At 39.8% G+C, this 16,771-nt stretch overlaps 1 pseudogene; it reads right to left on the bottom strand.

Annotated features, from left to right (window-relative positions):
* Positions 1 to 6,313: 6,313 nt before the first annotated feature.
* LOC122726317 lies at positions 6,314 to 6,690 on the bottom strand (annotated as a pseudogene).
* Between the last annotated feature and the right edge of the window lie 10,081 nt (positions 6,691 to 16,771).

Below are 16,771 nucleotides of genomic sequence, written 5' to 3'. Positions count from 1 at the left end.
TCGCATTTGGTTTTAAGGTGAGGTCTAGTCCTGAGGCTGGTTTCTCCCAGGCAGATAAGACCACAGGTTAGAGAGACAAAGTTTTTTGTGTTGGTTTTTTTTTTTTTTAAGTGTATGACTAGACTAGAAAAGGGGAAACTCCTAGATTAATGGCCAATCATAAATATAAACATATATATAATTGAGTATATAATACCCTCAAAAGCCTCACTATATAGATCTATAATTTACGTGGTGCACATATTATACAATATATAACACTTTAATTAACGCTTAATACAAATGAAAGACAAGCGAGAAGAAACCCCACCCTTTACCCTTCGGCCAAACTCTAGGGAAAAATTGAGCCAATACTGACTCACTATCACCTGTTCGTCAGGAATGCACTCTACATCGAGTTTGAGGTCATACAACTGAGGCAGCACTAACAATCCTGAGTTTTATACTTTTAAAGTAGAGGGGCATCTGCCCCATTAAAAGAAGTCAAAATCTGAGGTAGCTGGGGAAATGGATAAATACAAATTGCAAACTCCTTGTCGGGGAGGAAGGGTAGAGACTGAATCAGGGCTTTTCAAGCAATCAATATATGTTATTAAGTGCCTATGAGGGCTGGGGATACAAAAGGAGGCAAAAGATAGTCCCTGCCCTCTAGGAGCTTACAATCTAAAGAGAGAAACAAACAAAACAAATGTATACAAAGCAAGCTGTATAGAGCATACATAGGAAATATTTAACAGAGAGAAGGCACTGAAATTAAGAGAGTTTGGAAAAGGCTTCCTTTGGAAGATGGGATTTTAGTTGGGACTTGAAAGAAGCCAAGGAAGCCATTAAGTGAAGATGAGGAGGATGAGCTTTCTATGGGAGACAGAGAAAATTCCCAGAGCCAAAAAAGAAGTCCTTTTGCACAAATAAAATAAATGAAGCTAGAATAAGAAGAAAAAGGTAAGGAATCAGAAAAAAATCTTCCAATACTGATTTTTTTTTAAAAAGTCTGAACATGGTACATTGGAAATACCAATCAGCTCTGGAATCAGAGAACACAGTTCAAATCCCACCTTTGGCACTACCTGTGTGATTTTTTGGCAAGTAACTCAATCTCCCTGGGCAGCCTTTTCCTCATCTGTAAAATGAGGGACTTGGACTACATAAACTTCGAGGTCCTTTCCAACTCTAAATCTATGATATTGTGATGCCTCCATATGCAAGGTAACTCAAAACTCAACCTTAATTTACCCATTTAACAAATATTTATTCTTATATGTAATTGGGAAGAAATAAGATATTATTAAAATATATATTTATTGAGCATCTCTGTGGAAGGCATTCAGAACATAAATATGTATGTAATACTTTCTACCCTCGAAGAGCTTAAAATCTAGGAGGTAAGATAAGACTCAAATGCAAATATATGCAGAAAAGGTCATACATGTAGGGCAAACTGATTCAACAAATCCAATAAGCATTAATTAAGTACTTACTATGTGCAAGACTGTAAGGTGCAGTGGCTATGGAGCCAGATCTGGAGCCAAAACTACCAAGTTTTAGTTCCTCTAACACTCTAGCTGTGGATCCGTGAGCAAGCCACTTAGCTCAAACATATTGAATTGCAGGACCGAAGCCAATCTGCATAAACTTCCTGGTTTGGAAACTCCCTATACTTTGGACCCAAGAAATGTGTTCTACCACAGGTCTAGGGGTGGGGGCAGGGAACTATAAAGATAAAAACCAAAATAGTCCCATGTCTTTAAAGAGATTACTTCCTACTGAGGTGAAGGTTGGGGAGATGAAAGGGAGGAGAGATGTCCTGTAAGTAAATGCCGGGTAATTTGAGAAGGAAGAGCACTAATGCCTGGGGGAGGAGGGGTGCTGGGGCAGTCGTCAAGTTTTTACAAAACCTAAATAGCTTAACCACCAGAGACCAGACATTATGTGAGGGATGGCACGGAGATGGAGATAGAATGCTGCATTTGTTTGGCAGGAATAAAGTACACAAGAGAGAGGGATCATTTTCAGCTGGAAAAGGCAATTTAGAGAATCATTTAATTTTTTTTATCTTTTGTTTTGTTTGTTTTTTAGTGAGGCAATTGGGCTTAAGTGACTTGCCCAGGGTCACACAGCTAGTAAGTGTCAAGTGTCTGAGGCCGGATTTGAACTCAGGTCCTCCTGAATCCAAGGCCAGTGCTCTATCCACTGTGCCACATAGCTGCCCCTAGAGAATCATTTTAAACTAGTTCCTGCTGTAGCAGGGGATAGAGGCGGTGAGCTTTGCTGAGCAGAGGCAGGAAAAGGCAGTTTATATTGTAGAATGGCAAATAGACCAGGCTAGTTTTGTTGTTTAGTCATGTCCAGCTCTTCATAATCCCAGTTGGGGTTTTCTTGGCAAAGATACTGGAGTGCTTTGACATTTCCTTTTCATTTGCCATTAAGACAAAGAGAGGTTAAGTGACTTGCCCAAGGTCACACAGCTAGTAAGTGTCAAGGGTATTTGAATTCAGGTCTTCCTGACTCCCTGCGCAGTGAACCACTTAGCTGCCAGTTTATGGTAGGGAGCCCAAGTGGGAGATAAGGCAGAAAGGACCAGACTGTAGCAGTTCCCAAATACCAAGTTAAGAAGTTTGGAATGGGGAGGCATTGAAGATTGTTGGGTAGAGAATACTGTAATCATTACAGTTCTTTTTTTTTTTTTTTTGTAGGGCAGTGGGGGTTAAGTGACTTGACCAGGGTCACACAGCTAGTAAGTGTCAAGTGTCTGAGGCCGGATTTGAACTCAGGTACTCCTGACTCCAGGGCCTGTGCTTTATCCACTGCGACACCTAGCTGCCCCCATTACAGTTCTTTTATGAAAATTAATCAAAGGCTTGGGACTCTAGAGGGAAGGAGACCAACTATGAAGTTTTTTCAGTATTATGGGCATCTTGTACAGTGTTAAGAGCTTAAAGTAGGATGATGAAAATGATAAAAAGAAATAGTCAGAGGGGTGGGACAATTTGCCCTGACCTCTTCCTAACATATAATTTATGATTTATCTCTTGTTTTGTTGTTTACAAACACATTATTCTTTAATAACAATAATGACCTATCATTAGACAAAAAAGCCTTAGGGCTTGTCTGCCAGAATAAAATTTTCTGTCCTGAATATAACCTGGGGGAATAATGTTGGAAGGTTACTTGACTTCCATTCTCTAGCCTTACATCCTAAAAATCTGAGTAAGCTTTCAAGTCAATTAGTCTTCCTGACCCACCCATTCCTCTATCTCCATTCCTTCTTTAGATTTTTTTTTCCAATTTTATAGACAAATAAAAATGAGTTATGACACTGATTAGAAGTTAAGAGATCAGGTGCTTAGTCTAGCTGTCCAAAACTGGTTAATCCTGAGCAAATCATCAGAATGCTCTGTGACTCAGTTTCCTAATGAGAAGAAAAATAATGAAAATAATTTCCTACCCTTCTTGCCTAATTTTTATTATTTATTGCCGCCATGGCATTATTGTTTTTTTTTTCTTTTGTCTGGGCCTCTTCTTAAGGGAAATCTGCCATATTATCTCCAAGTTTCTACCCCCTTTTAATTATCAGCTGACAATATGAGCAACTGTAACAATATCTGGCACATACCATGGGAGCTGTCTAGAACAAAGAATTCTCAGCAGCCTTTCCCAGCATAATCAGGGTCACTCCCAGAGAAAGGGCCAAAGACTGATCTCAAAGCTCACTTAGTTTCCGGCCCCCACCCCCAAAGACTCCACTCCTTGAGTTGTAGGCCCAGCCCACATGATCAAAGTTTAGAGGAGATGGCTCTATTGGAAATAATACTGTGGAAGAAAGAAAAAGGAAAGAAAGGTCATTAATGTCCATTTATAATGAAATTCTATAATTTCTTACATATAATGTCTTTCTACACAATATTTTCTTCTAAGCTGTCAAAACAGTTCTGGAGAGCAGATTTCTTTCACACACAAGCTGTTGCCACTCCACCCCCTTCCTAGTGAGAAAGGAGATAGAACCTCAGTGACTTGACTTGAACCTAAATAAGGATGCCAGGTCTCCTAAAAGCCCCTGGTTCCCTCAAACACCCTTTAGCAACAACATATGATCTCTAGCAAAGTCCCATTCATCCCTTTCTAAGGGATTGTGGCTAATTGGAACACATACACGTTTATGTCTTATGACTTCAGATCCCAAATATGGAAAAGCTAATGTTACCTTTCCCTACACCTTCCAAGGGCCCTTCAGCAAAAGTGAAGGGACTGTTGGAGGAGGGGAGCAGACTTTCTCTGTTTCCAGTTCCTAGATCAGATTCCTCCAGCTCACTAGGTAAATATAGGCTTTATGCAGGGAGTGAGGGGGTTGCACCTGCTGGATGCCCCCAGCTTCGCTACAGAGATGTATGCAAGCAAGACTCGAGGGCTCTGGGAATAGACACTGGCAGCTGGGAGGAGATGGCCAAGGAATGCGCCCGATGGAGTTCAGTACTCAGGAGCAGCTTGCACGCAGCTGAGATGGGCCTCCCGGCTCTGGAGGAAGAAAAACAAATGAGACACAGGAACCCAACGGGCAACAGAGTGCAGTTTTCTGATGTCCTCGTTGCAGCAGGAGCTGCGGCTCCCGTTTTGGACTGTACAGCCACACTGTGGCCTGTGGCTCTTCAAGGCACTGATCCATGGTTGTCTGCAACTGGCGAAGCCTACTACTGGGGGGTTGCCCTCTGACCTTTCTGGATTTCAAGTCAAAGGAAAAGCAACCTATCTTTTTTTTTTTTTTTTTTTGGTGAGGCAGTTGGGGTTAAGTGATTTGCCCAGGATCACACAGCTAGTAAGTGTCAAGGGTCTGAGGCTGGATTTGAACTCAGGTCCTCCTGAACCTAGGGCCAGTGCTTTATCCACTGCACCACCTAGCTGCCCCAGCAACCTATCTTTTAAGCTTTATTATCTACAGTGTCCAGCACTACTCAGTTTTTATTCAATCAGTCAACTACCATTTATAACCTTTCTTTTGTATCCCCAACACTTAGCACAGTGCTTGGTACATAGTCAACAAATATTAATACTGTGTGCCAGACAATGTGCGAAATATTGGGGATACAAAGAAAAAGAGCATAAACAGTTCTTGCCCTCAAGGAGGTTACATTTTAATGGGGGAGCCAACATAAATAGGTATATTCAAGATATATACAAAATAGATACAAAGTAACCTTAGAGTAGAAGGCTCCAGTAGCTGGGGAGATTAGGAAAGACCTCCTGTAGAAGGTGATGTTTGAGTTGAATCTTTTTTTTAAAAACAAATTATTATTAATAAATTTTGGTTTTTTTAAATGACCAAAATTTTTCTCTGCATTTTTTCTCCTCCTTCAGGATAGCCATCCCATTGCAGATCTTTTAAAATTAATTCAATTTTTTTCAACTGATGAAAATCTACCTTTTCTACCTTCCCCTCCCCACTGGGGGAAAAAAAAAGAAAACAAGAATATTGCAACAAATATGTATAGTCAATCAAAACAAATTCCCTCATTGGCCATGTCCAGAACAATATTATCTCAGTCTGCACCTTGAGTCTGTCACCTCTTTGTCAGGAGGTGGGTGGCATCTTTTATCTTGAACCCTCTGGAATTGTGGTTGGTCATTGTGTTAGTCAATTGCCCTCTCTCTCTTCATAAAGAAGATGGAGGTAAGAGAGAAGGAATGTGCTCAGCATCACTGATGTAGGTTTAATGCCAACTGATTCTGCTCCCTGCTTCTCTTCTCTTTTGCTTTTCCAGAGTTCTTTCTTAACTTTTTTTCCCTTTTAAATCTCTCTTAGAATTCTACATTCTGGCTCTGACAGTTTGTTTTGCTTAGGACTAACCCTTCCTTCCTTGAACCCACCCTTCCCTTATTACCCCTTTTCCCCTCTCCCCCTCATATTTACTTATTGAATGAAATGTATTTCTGCACCCAACTCTGTGTGTATGAATTCTTTACTCCTTTGACCAGTGAGGTTCTAACTTCGCTCAGATGACAGTGAGGTTTAAGTGTCACCCACTCCTACCACCCCTTCCTTCTTGTTTATATAGTTTTCTACCTGTACTACCAAATTATGAAAGCTAATTTCCCTCATCCTCCCTTTACCTCTTCACTCTTAAGGTATTCTATCTCCTCCTCTTTTTCCTTATTTCTTTTAAGATCATAAAAATATAAAAACCACTCCCAGGTCCTCTCTCTTACTAGATTTCCTTTATATGACACTTGATGATTATAGGATTCTCTGAGGGTACACATCTATCTATATTCAAATATAAACACTTTTTTTTTTCAAATCAGACCAAGGCTTTTTATTTACTCATTTCTTGCATTTAAAATATTCTTGGATGACATCTTTGGCCTGAGATTCCTTGCCATAGTCTTTAACAACAACACAACTGCAGCCAACCACTTTGCGGGGTTTTCCCTCTCTGTCAATTTTACAGAAACTTACCCATTCACCCAGCTTCTTGTTGCCATCAACCTTGATCAAGTTAATTTGGTGCTCAGCACACAGGGCTTCAACCAATTTTTCATACACAGGTTCACCACAGTTGGAAGCAAGAACACAAAGATGTAAAGGCTTAGTGTTTGTCCAAGGCTTTGGCAGCTCCATAAATTCCAGGCCATCATGGATGAGTGCAGTCTTCAGCACTTCTTGTAGAGGCCTCCAACAGCAATGCCTTCCTCGGCCATGGCAGCAGTTCACAGGTGAAGCTAAATCTTGAAAACACTCAGGAGCTTCTGCCTCCCAATCAATTCAGTGGCGACAGGGAAGGAACGCTTTATTATTCTTTAGTCCCTTAGGATTGTTTATAATTTTTAACTTGCCTCCTGTATTTGTATTTCAAAGTTTTTACTAAACTCTGGTCTTTTGATCAGGAATGCTTGGAAGTCTTCTATTTTATTAAAGGACCATAGTTCTCCTGTAAAATTAGACTGTTTTGCTAGACATTTTGGAGGTGATTATACTGTTTTGAAGTACATGGGATGTTCAGGACTTGTACCTCTGATACAAGAGTTTGCCAAGCCCTTTTTAGGGCTGCTCATCCAACTTTGTGTTCACCTGATTTGTCCAATTCTCATCTGTGGCTCCAAGAAGCTGTAGTATGCACAGCAACCACATCCTAGTAAACTTTTTCAGTAGACAGGCTAAACCAGGTTGAGGATAACTGACAGTCCTCAAACCTGCTGGTGAATTAGAGAGATGTCTACCCCAAGCATGTGAAGACTTTCCCTAGTGAAATAGGTGAAGGAGAATAATTTGTTCCAATAGCCATAAAGGCAACTGAAAAGCAGGAACTGCAGAGTGCTTAGAACTTGGTCAGATATGGAAGCCACCAAGGTCATCCACTTCATCTCAGGCTAGCACCAGCTGTGTTGACTTTTCTCATGCCACTGGACTTCAATAACTTTGGAAGAGAGAGTGAGGCTGACAATTTTGTGCGATTCTGTGTCTTTAAATCCAATTTGCAAGCTAGTAAAGATGTTACCTGTGATCATATTCAAAGACAAGGGACAAACAATAACAACAACTGTTTTGCTGAATAAATTATTTTTGGTTGTAAGTCTATATCCTTTGCCTTAAAGGATATCTTAGTCAAAGATCTCCATTCTTTCATGATAGTGGCTACAAAGTCTTACATGATTTTTACTATGGCTTTTTGGTACTTGAATTCTTTCTTTCTTGTTCCTTGCATTATTTTTTTTTCTTTTACCTAAGAGCTCTGGTATTTTGGTTATAATGGTCCTAGGAGATTTTGTTTTGGGGTTTTTCTTCAGGAAAAAGATTAAAGGAGGCAGATCCTTTCTGTTTTTACTTTTCCCTCTAATTCTAAGAAATCTGGGCAGTTTTCTTTTATGATTTCTTGAAATATGATCTCTAGACTCTTTTATTGGTCATGGCTTTAAGGTAGTCCAATGATTTTTAAATTATTTCTCCTCAATTAGTTTTCTAGGTCATTTGGTTTTGTTATAAGATACTATGTTTTCTATTTTTTTAATCTTTTAACTTTGTTTTAATATTTCTTATCTCATGGAGTCATTAACTTCTATTTCATTAATGATTAATTAACCAAATTCTAATTTGCAAAGACTCTATTGCTTGGTAAGTTTTTTACCCACTTTTGCCAAACTGTTAATTCTCCTTCCAATTTTTTCTTCCAAAACTCTCATTTATTGTTCAATTCTTTCTCCTAGCACTCTTGTTTCATTTCCATTTATTTCCTCTAGCATTCTCATTTCATTTACAAAATATTTTTTGGATCTTTTTTAAATTACTGCTCCTTTTTTTCCAAAAATCTTAGTTGAACTTGTTTCCAAATTCTGTTTTTTCTTTCAAGATTTATTTATAGATGTTTTGGAGTTAAATCTTTGGGGGGGGGCAGGGAAATGAGGGTTAAGTGACTTGCCTAGGGTCACACAGCTAGTAAGTGTCAAGTGTCTGAAGCCAGATTTGAACTCAGGTCCTCCTGAATCCAGGGCTGGTGGTTTATCCACTGTGCTACCTAGCTGCTCCCTTATTCTTAGAATAAGTTCTAGGCTTGTGTCTTGGTACTTTCTGTCACCATAATAGCTCTTAATGGTGGGATTCTTTTTTTGTTTGTTCATTCTTTCAGCTTTACTTCTTAATTTTGGACTATGTGTTAGTCAGGCTTAGAATCAAAAGCATATAGTTACTGCTTTTTTCCCTGTCAATAAATCAACTAACAAGTATATATTAAGTGGCGATTATGTGCTAGGCATAGTTAGCAGAGACAGAGATAAGGGGAGACGGGGAGAGAGAGAGAGAGAGAGAGAGAGAGAGAGAGAGAGAGAGAGAGAGAGAGAGAGTTCTAGGCATGGGGTTCAGCCCGTGAAAAGACATAGATTTGGGAGATTGAGTATCTTGTGCAATGAACAGCCAGGAGACCAGTATCAGTGGACTACAGAGTAACTGGGGGTAACATGTAAAAAACTAGAAAGGTAGAAGGCCAGATCATATAGAACTTTGAATACCAAACAGAGGAATTTAAGATCCTGGAGGAGACCCTGGAGTTTAATAAATAAGGGAATGACATGGGAAGATTTGAGCTTTGGGAAGGTCAGTTTTGACAGCTGAATGGAGGATAGTCTGGAGTAAAAAGAGATGAGGAGAGAGACTAACCTATTGTAATAATTTTATTGAGATTGCATGAGATGATGAGGTCCTGTAGTAGGGCAGTAGCAGTGGCAGAAGAGAGAAAGAAAGTATATATAAAAGATGTCACGAAGGTAGATTTGACAGACTTGGCAACAGATTCATAAGAGGGGGCGTGAGAGTGAGGAATTGAAGATGACAATTAAGTTTCAAGACTGGGAGAATGATGGTACCCTCTATACAAACAGGGAAATTGGAAGGATAGGAGGGTTTTGGAACAATAATAATAAATTCAGTTTTAGAAATTTCAAGTGTAAAATTTCTACATACTTTCAGTTTGAGACATCCAGTGGGCAGTTAGATATGTGAGTGTGGGTTAAGAGAGAATATAGAGTTTTTATTGTTGTTGTTTTTTAGCAAAACAAAACCAAATTTAATGGTTGAAATGCAAAAGTAAAAAGGAACCAAAACACCCATAAGAAAGCAAAAGAAAATTTAAGACAAACAGAACAACCCAAACTAGTCAAAGCAACATGAAGAAAACTTTGGGAGTTAGTCTTTAAAACTACAAATTAGGAGCCAAGATGGTGGAGGAAAGGCAGTAAGCTCTCAGAGCTCCTGACACAATCACTCCAAAAAACTCCAAATAATGCCATAAGACAATTCCTGGAGCAGCAAACCCCACAAAAGGACAGGCTGAGATCATTTTCCAGTCAAAGATGGCTTAGAAGTTTGGCAGAAGGGGTCTGCTGTACCAGGGTGGGAGTGGAGCTCAATATAGATCCAGCAATAGGCACAGGCCATGCCAGAGAAATTTACCCCCTGGAGCCTCTGTTGTTGTTGTTTTTTTTGTTTTGTTTTGCGGGGCAATGGGGGTTAAGTGACTTGCCCAGGGTCACACAGCTAGTAAGTGTCAAGTGTCTGAGGCCAGATTTGAACTCAGGTACTCCTGAATCCAGGGCCAGTGCTTTATCCACTGTGCTATCTAGCCGCCCCCCCCCCCCCCCGGAGCCTCTGAATCAGCTGCAGCACCAGTGTTTTCTGGAACTAAGATCACAGTCTAGTGAGAGGGTTAAGTAGATGGCTGGGGGGAGAACACAGGGGTCTCTGCTGGAGCTGAGGTGGAATTCAATTGTTCTACATCAGTGGGGAACCAGTAAGAAATCTTGAGTGTGGGTGGCCCAGGTTGGGGAGAGGTGCAGGCTTGCTGGAGCTATTAACTGAGCAAAACAAAATTTTCTTTCCTGGTTGGATAGCAAGTAGGCTTGTGGTTATTTACAGACCAGAGCACAGGCCAAGAGAGTGAAAGAACCTGACCCTCCTTAAATCATACCACCTTGGACCCCCTGAAGCTTGGGACAGTGCAGGCTGGAAGCAGTGCCCCACTTTAAGAAGGCATTAAAAATCAAGAAATAGGTGAGCAAGATGAGCAGGCAGAGAAAGATGCAAACCATAGAAAGTTTCTTTAGTGACAAGGAAGATCAAGGTGCACCCTCAGAAGAGGATAGCAATGTCAGCACTCCTACATCCAAAGCTTCCAAGAAAAATATGAACTGGTGGCCCCAAAAGGACTCTGAAGATAAAGTAAGAAAGGTAGAGGAAGAAATGAGAGTGATGCAGGGAAGCCATGAGAAAAATGTCAACAGCTTGAAAAGTCAAATGGAAAAGCTCTCTGAAAAAAATAATTGCCTAAGAATTAGGATTGAACAAATGTAAGCTAATGACTTTATGAAAAAACAAGACACAATAAAGCAAATCCAAATGAATAAAAAAAAATGGAGGGCAATGTGAAATATCTTCTTGGAAAAACAGCTGACCTGGAAAATATTATTATTATTATTATTATTTTTTGCTGGGCAATGAGGGTTAAGTTACTTGCCCAGGGTGACACAGCTAGTAAGTGTCAAGTGTCTGAGGCCGGATTTGAACTCAGGTACTCCTGAATCCAGGGCCAGTGTTTTATCCACTGTACCACCTAGCTGCCCCTGACCTGGAAAATAGATTTAGGAGAGATAATTTGAAAATTATTGGATTACCTGAAAACCATGATCAGAATAAGAGCTTGGACATCATCTTCCAAGAGATTGTCAGGGAAAATTGCCCTGATATTCTAGAAATAGAAGGTAAAATAGAAATTGAAAGAATTCACCAATCACCTCCTGAAAGAGATCCCAAAAGGAAAACTTCCATGAATATTATAGCCAAATTCCAGAGCTCCCAGGTTAAGTAGAAAATATTGCAAGAAGCCAGAAAGAAGCAATTCAAGTACTGTGGAGCCACAGTCAGGATAGCACAAGATCTATCAGCTTCTACATTAAAGGATCAGAGGGCATGGAATATGATATTTGGGAGGGCAAAGGAATTGGGATTACAACCAAGAATCACCTACCCAGAAAAACTGATTATAATCTTTCAGGGGGAAAAATGGGACTTCAATGAAAAAGAGAACTTTCAGGTATTTGTGATGAATAGAGCTGAATAGAACATTTGACTTTCAAATGCAAGACCCTAGAGAAGGATAAAAAGGTAAACAGGAAAAAGAAATCATGAGGGATGTTAAAAGGTTACACTGTTTATATTCCTACATGGGAAGATGATCCTTCTAACTCATAAGAACTTTCTCAGTATTAGGGCAGATGATAGGAATAAATTTAGACAAAGGCAGAGGTATGAATTGATTATGAAGGGATGATATCTGTAAAGCATTTATTTTTTGTTTATTGGGGGTTTTTTTGGTGTTGTTGGGGGTTTTTTTTGTGGGATTGTCAGGGTTGGGTGGCATACCTAGGGTCATGGAGTTGGTGAGTGTCTTGTGTCTGGGGCCTGATTTGGGCTCAGGTCCCCCTGGGTTCAAGGTGGGTGCCTTGTCCACTGTGTCACCTAGCTGCCCCATGATGACATCTTTAGGGTAAAATTGAGGGGTGAGAGGATTGCACTGGGGGAGGGGGAAGGGGAGGTAGAATGGGGTGAAATCTCACATGAAAGAAGCAGGAAAGGGCTTATAGAGTGGGGGGAGAGATGGGTGAGGAGGAGGGAAGTGAATGAGCCTTACACTCATCAGAATTGGCTCAAAGACTTTACTCTCATCTGAGTTGGCTCAAGGAGGAAATAACATACATACTCAATTGGGTGGAGTAATCTATTTTACCCTGCAGGAAAGTAGGAGGGGAAGGGGATAAGGAGGGAGGGGTGAAAGAAGGGAGGGAAGAGTGGGGGAGAGGGAAGTCAGAAGCAAAACACTTTTGAGGAGGGATAAGGTAAAAGAACATTAAAAATAGAGTAAATATCATGAGAAAGGGAATAGGATGGAGGGAAACAGTTAACAATAGTAACAAAAAATTTTTGAAGCAGAGGCAAGAGTAATGTAAGATGGTGATGATGATGATTGATCACTTGATGGATTGATGATGATTGGAAAGAGATAGGGATTTATTGATGATGAGGATTGATTGAGGAGGAGGAGGAGGATTGATGGATGATGATTGATGGATGATTGAAGATGACAAAATGTATGGTACTTACTTTGTTGGGCTATTGTGAAGAAAATTCTTTGTCAGGTATAAGGTACTATATAAATGTTATCTCTTACTGTTGTTGTAATAATAAACCTCATGGGTTTATTGTAAGAAAATATCTCTTTAAAGTACTATATAAATGTAATTTGTTCTTTAAAAAAAATGGGGGCAGCTAGGTGGCGCAGTGGATAGAGCACTGGCCCTGGATTCAGGAGGACCAAAGTTCAAATCCAGCCTCAGACCTTTGACACTTATTAGCTGTGTGACCCTGGGCAAGTCACTTAACCCCAATTGCCTCACCAAAAAAAAAAAAAAATGATGGGCAGGATTCTATCAGAAAGACCTGGAAGGACCTGCATGAGCTGATGCAAAGTGAAATGTACTGTATACAAAATAACAGCAATATTGTAAAATGATCTGCTGTGAATGACTTGGTTATTTTCAGCAATGCAATGATCCAAGATAACTCTGAAGGTCTTATGAAAAATGCAATCCATCTACAGAGAGAGAACAAATGATTTCTAAATATAGATTCAAGCATAATTTTTTTGTTAGTTCCTTTATCTGAAGTTTTGGTTTTGTCTGTTTTCTTTCACAACCTGTCTAATATGGAAATGTTTTGCATGACTGTGCATATATAACTTGTATTGAATTGCTTGAGTTCTTGTGGTGGTGGGGGAAGGACGGAGGAAGAGAATTTGGAACACAAAGTTTTTTAAAAATTGATATCAAAATTTGTATTTTACATGTAATTTGGGAAAATAAAATTCTAAAACCTACAAATTAAAGTCTTTTTGTTAATAGATAATTGGCAAGAAACAAGTACTTTTTGCTGAGTATTCATGTGAAAGCAAACTTTCAAAACAAAATTTTACTAAGATAGAAAAAATAATCTAGTGCTCACAAGAAGGGTTGTAAGAAATACAGTGCTCAAATGTTTATATGTTGGAGCTATCCTTGTGAATTTAAACTATGTTGAATGATCTTTGAAATTGCAAAGTTCTCTTAAAAGATAATGTACCAGGGTATAGTGGACCAGATATGCCATTTGGACAAAAGATTCAGGATGTCAAAGGAACAACCTATGTTCACACTGTTTTGAAGACTAAATTTGGCTCCGGAATCTTCTTGGAGTTTAGTTGAAAAATTTTGGTCCATTCCTACTTCTGAAAAATCTTCATACTTTAATTTTGACCATGGCTCAGCATGCAACTTCTAATTGGTGTTAAAAGTGAGGCAGGCCTGCTGCTACTTCCAACACCGTTTTTTTAAAACCCTGAAGATTAAGTCAACAGAAAAGTGGCAATGAAAAGTGCTTCAGAAAGCAATTTACTGTCAACTAGGGCATCAATCATTTTAAATGCTTTTAAACTGTGGAGAAAAAGTACACTCAGTGTCAGTCTATCATCTTTAGCTTAACAACTAAGAAGAAAAAGAATTATTTTTCCAGTTTGTGAACACACTAAATGAAACAAATGTTAGACAATCAAAAGTTAAAGCATGCTTCAATTTTACCACCATCCAGAGGGGCTGGTTTGTTAATGCAATCTACTAAGATTTGCATTTCAGATACATTTTAAAGAAAATAACTTAAGAAACTTAAAATTGATCTAAAATTGTTAGAACTCAAATATTTGAATATGTTGGTTGAATCCCGGAGTATTAAAAAAGTTTCACTTCTTATTTAGACTAAGACAAACATGTGAAAATTGGCGCAAAATGAGTTTTACACTAACAACAAAAAAAAAAGCTTTTAACTGGTGTCACTCTGAATGAGCTATTTTTTACCAAACAGCAGGATCGAGATTTTTGTGGGCCTCATTTGTTTTGAAGGAAAGTAGATTTCAGAATCATTTGCAAGGAGATAATTGAATCCATGGGAGTTAATATCAATAAGTGAAATATTATAGGTAAAGAAGACCCAAGACAGTTAACCACCTTTAGCAGATGTGACCTGATCTAGATTAAGATACAGCAAAGGGGACTAAGAAACAGTAGTCAGGCAGAAAAACCAAGATAGAATTGTGTCATAGAAAGCCTTAGTTGTATGGCACAGTGCATAGAATATTGGCCCTAGAGTTAGGAAGACCTATCTCGCTGAGTTCAAATCTGGCTTTAGGGGCAGCTAGGTGGCGCAGTGGATAGAGCACTGGCCCTGGAGTCAGGAGGACCTGAGTTCAAATTCGGCCTCAGACACTTAACACTTACTAGCTGTGTGACCGTGGGCAAGTCACTTAACTCCAATTGCCTCACTTTAGAAACAAACAAACAAAAAAACCAAAATGAAGAAATCTGGCTTTAGACACTTACTGTGTGACCCAGTGACAAATCACTTAGCCCTGTTTGCGCCTCATCTGTAAAATGAGCTGAAGGATATGGCAAACCATTCAGTCACGAAGAGTCAGATCCAACTGAACTGACTCAACAACATCTAAACCTAGAGAGAAGAAAGTATCAAGGAGAAGAGAACAATCAATAGCGTCAAAGTTTACCAAGAAGTAAAGCAGAATTGCAGACTGAGAAAAGGCCATTAGAATAGGCAATTAAGAGTTCATTGGAGGGGCAGCTAGGTTGTGCAGTGGATAGAGCACCAGCCCTGGAGTCAGGAGTGCCTGAGTTCAAATCCGGCCTCAGACCCTTGATACTTACTAGCTGTGTGGCCCTGGGCAAGTCACTTAATTCCAATTGCCTCACAAAAAAACCCAAAAAACAAAACCAAAACAAAAAGTTCATTGGTAACTTTGGAGAGAGTGTTTTCAGTTGAATTGATGAGGTCAGAGGCCAGGTTGTAGAGAGTTGAGAAGAGAGTGAGAGAAAGGAAGTGGAGGCCATCAGCTTTGTACTTAGTCTATCATTATACATCGTAGGGCCTGTGATTACTTCTTCTTCTTTTTGGTGAGGCAGTTAGGGTTAAGTGACTTGCCCAAGGTCACACAGCTAGTAAGTGTCAAGTGTCTGAGGCAGGATTTGATCTCAGGTCTGCCTGAATACAGGGTCGGTGCTTTATGTGCTGCACCACCTAGCTGCCCCCGCCTGTGATTACTTCTTTTTTTTGGGGGGGGGTGTGTTTGTTTTTTTAGTGAGGCAATTGGGGTTAAGTGACTTGCCCAGGGTCACACAGCTAGTAAGTGTTAAGTATCTGAGGTCGGATTTGAACTCAGGTACTCCTGACTCCAGGGCCGGTGCTCTATCCACTGTGCTACCTAGCTGCCTCCTGTGATTACTTCTTGCCATACATCACCATCAAAGGCCTAGCTTCTCTTCTCAGTCTTCTCTAGATCTGTGACTGGCAGTGGGTATTGAGCAAATGAGCTTCCAATTGTCACCTGTTCCTACTCCCTGCACAAAGTTAGGGCCCTCCATGCCCTCTGTGCCATACTTAAGACCTCATTCTTCAGGTTACAGCTGCCCTCATTCATTTCCAACACTGGAATGCTCAGCACAGCTGTTTCTGACTATACTCCATCCTGATCTGCAGACCTCTCTTTGTCTCCCTATGCTTATCTAGGAAAGATGACTCACTATAATATTCTTCTTGGATTTCCCAATCAGGATTCAAATTGGTTTGTTTTCTAGATCTTTGTGAAGCAGTCATTGAGGAGATCACTGTTGTACTTCTTCCTGCCATTCCACCATCTCAACTGGTTTCCTCAAATAATATTTTATTTTTATTTTATTTTATTTTTTTAGGGCAATGAGGGTTAAGTGACTTGCCCAGGGTCACACAGCTAGTGAGTGTTAAGTGTCTGAGGCCGGATTTGAACTCAGGTCCTCCTGAATCCAGGGCTGGTGCTTTATCCACTGTGTCACCTAGCTGCCCTCAAATAATATTTTAAAGGGGAAAAAAGAAAAATGATTAATATACCAAAAGAGTGAAAATATATGCAACATAACATACCCATGTACCTCCAAACCCTTGTTGTTGTTTGTCCTTCATTTTTGAAGAGGATCAATGACATCATGGGTGATGCCTTGCACATGAATTGGGTTTAATTGAGGCAGAGTTGTACAAAGTTGTCAGACTCACTCTTCCAGAGTGATCAAAGTTCAATGGCAAGACAAAAATCAAGATAACTGCCTGGGGTGCAATGAATGACCTTGGTGTCTTTGATGTCTGACAAAGTTCTGAATACTCCACAGTGCC

This window comes from Dromiciops gliroides, chromosome 4 (genome assembly GCF_019393635.1).
Source record: "Dromiciops gliroides isolate mDroGli1 chromosome 4, mDroGli1.pri, whole genome shotgun sequence".
Taxonomy (NCBI): Eukaryota; Metazoa; Chordata; class Mammalia; order Microbiotheria; family Microbiotheriidae; genus Dromiciops; species Dromiciops gliroides.
The sequence above is the reverse complement of the archived record's forward strand: the minus strand, read 5'-3'. Positions and strand labels throughout refer to the sequence as shown.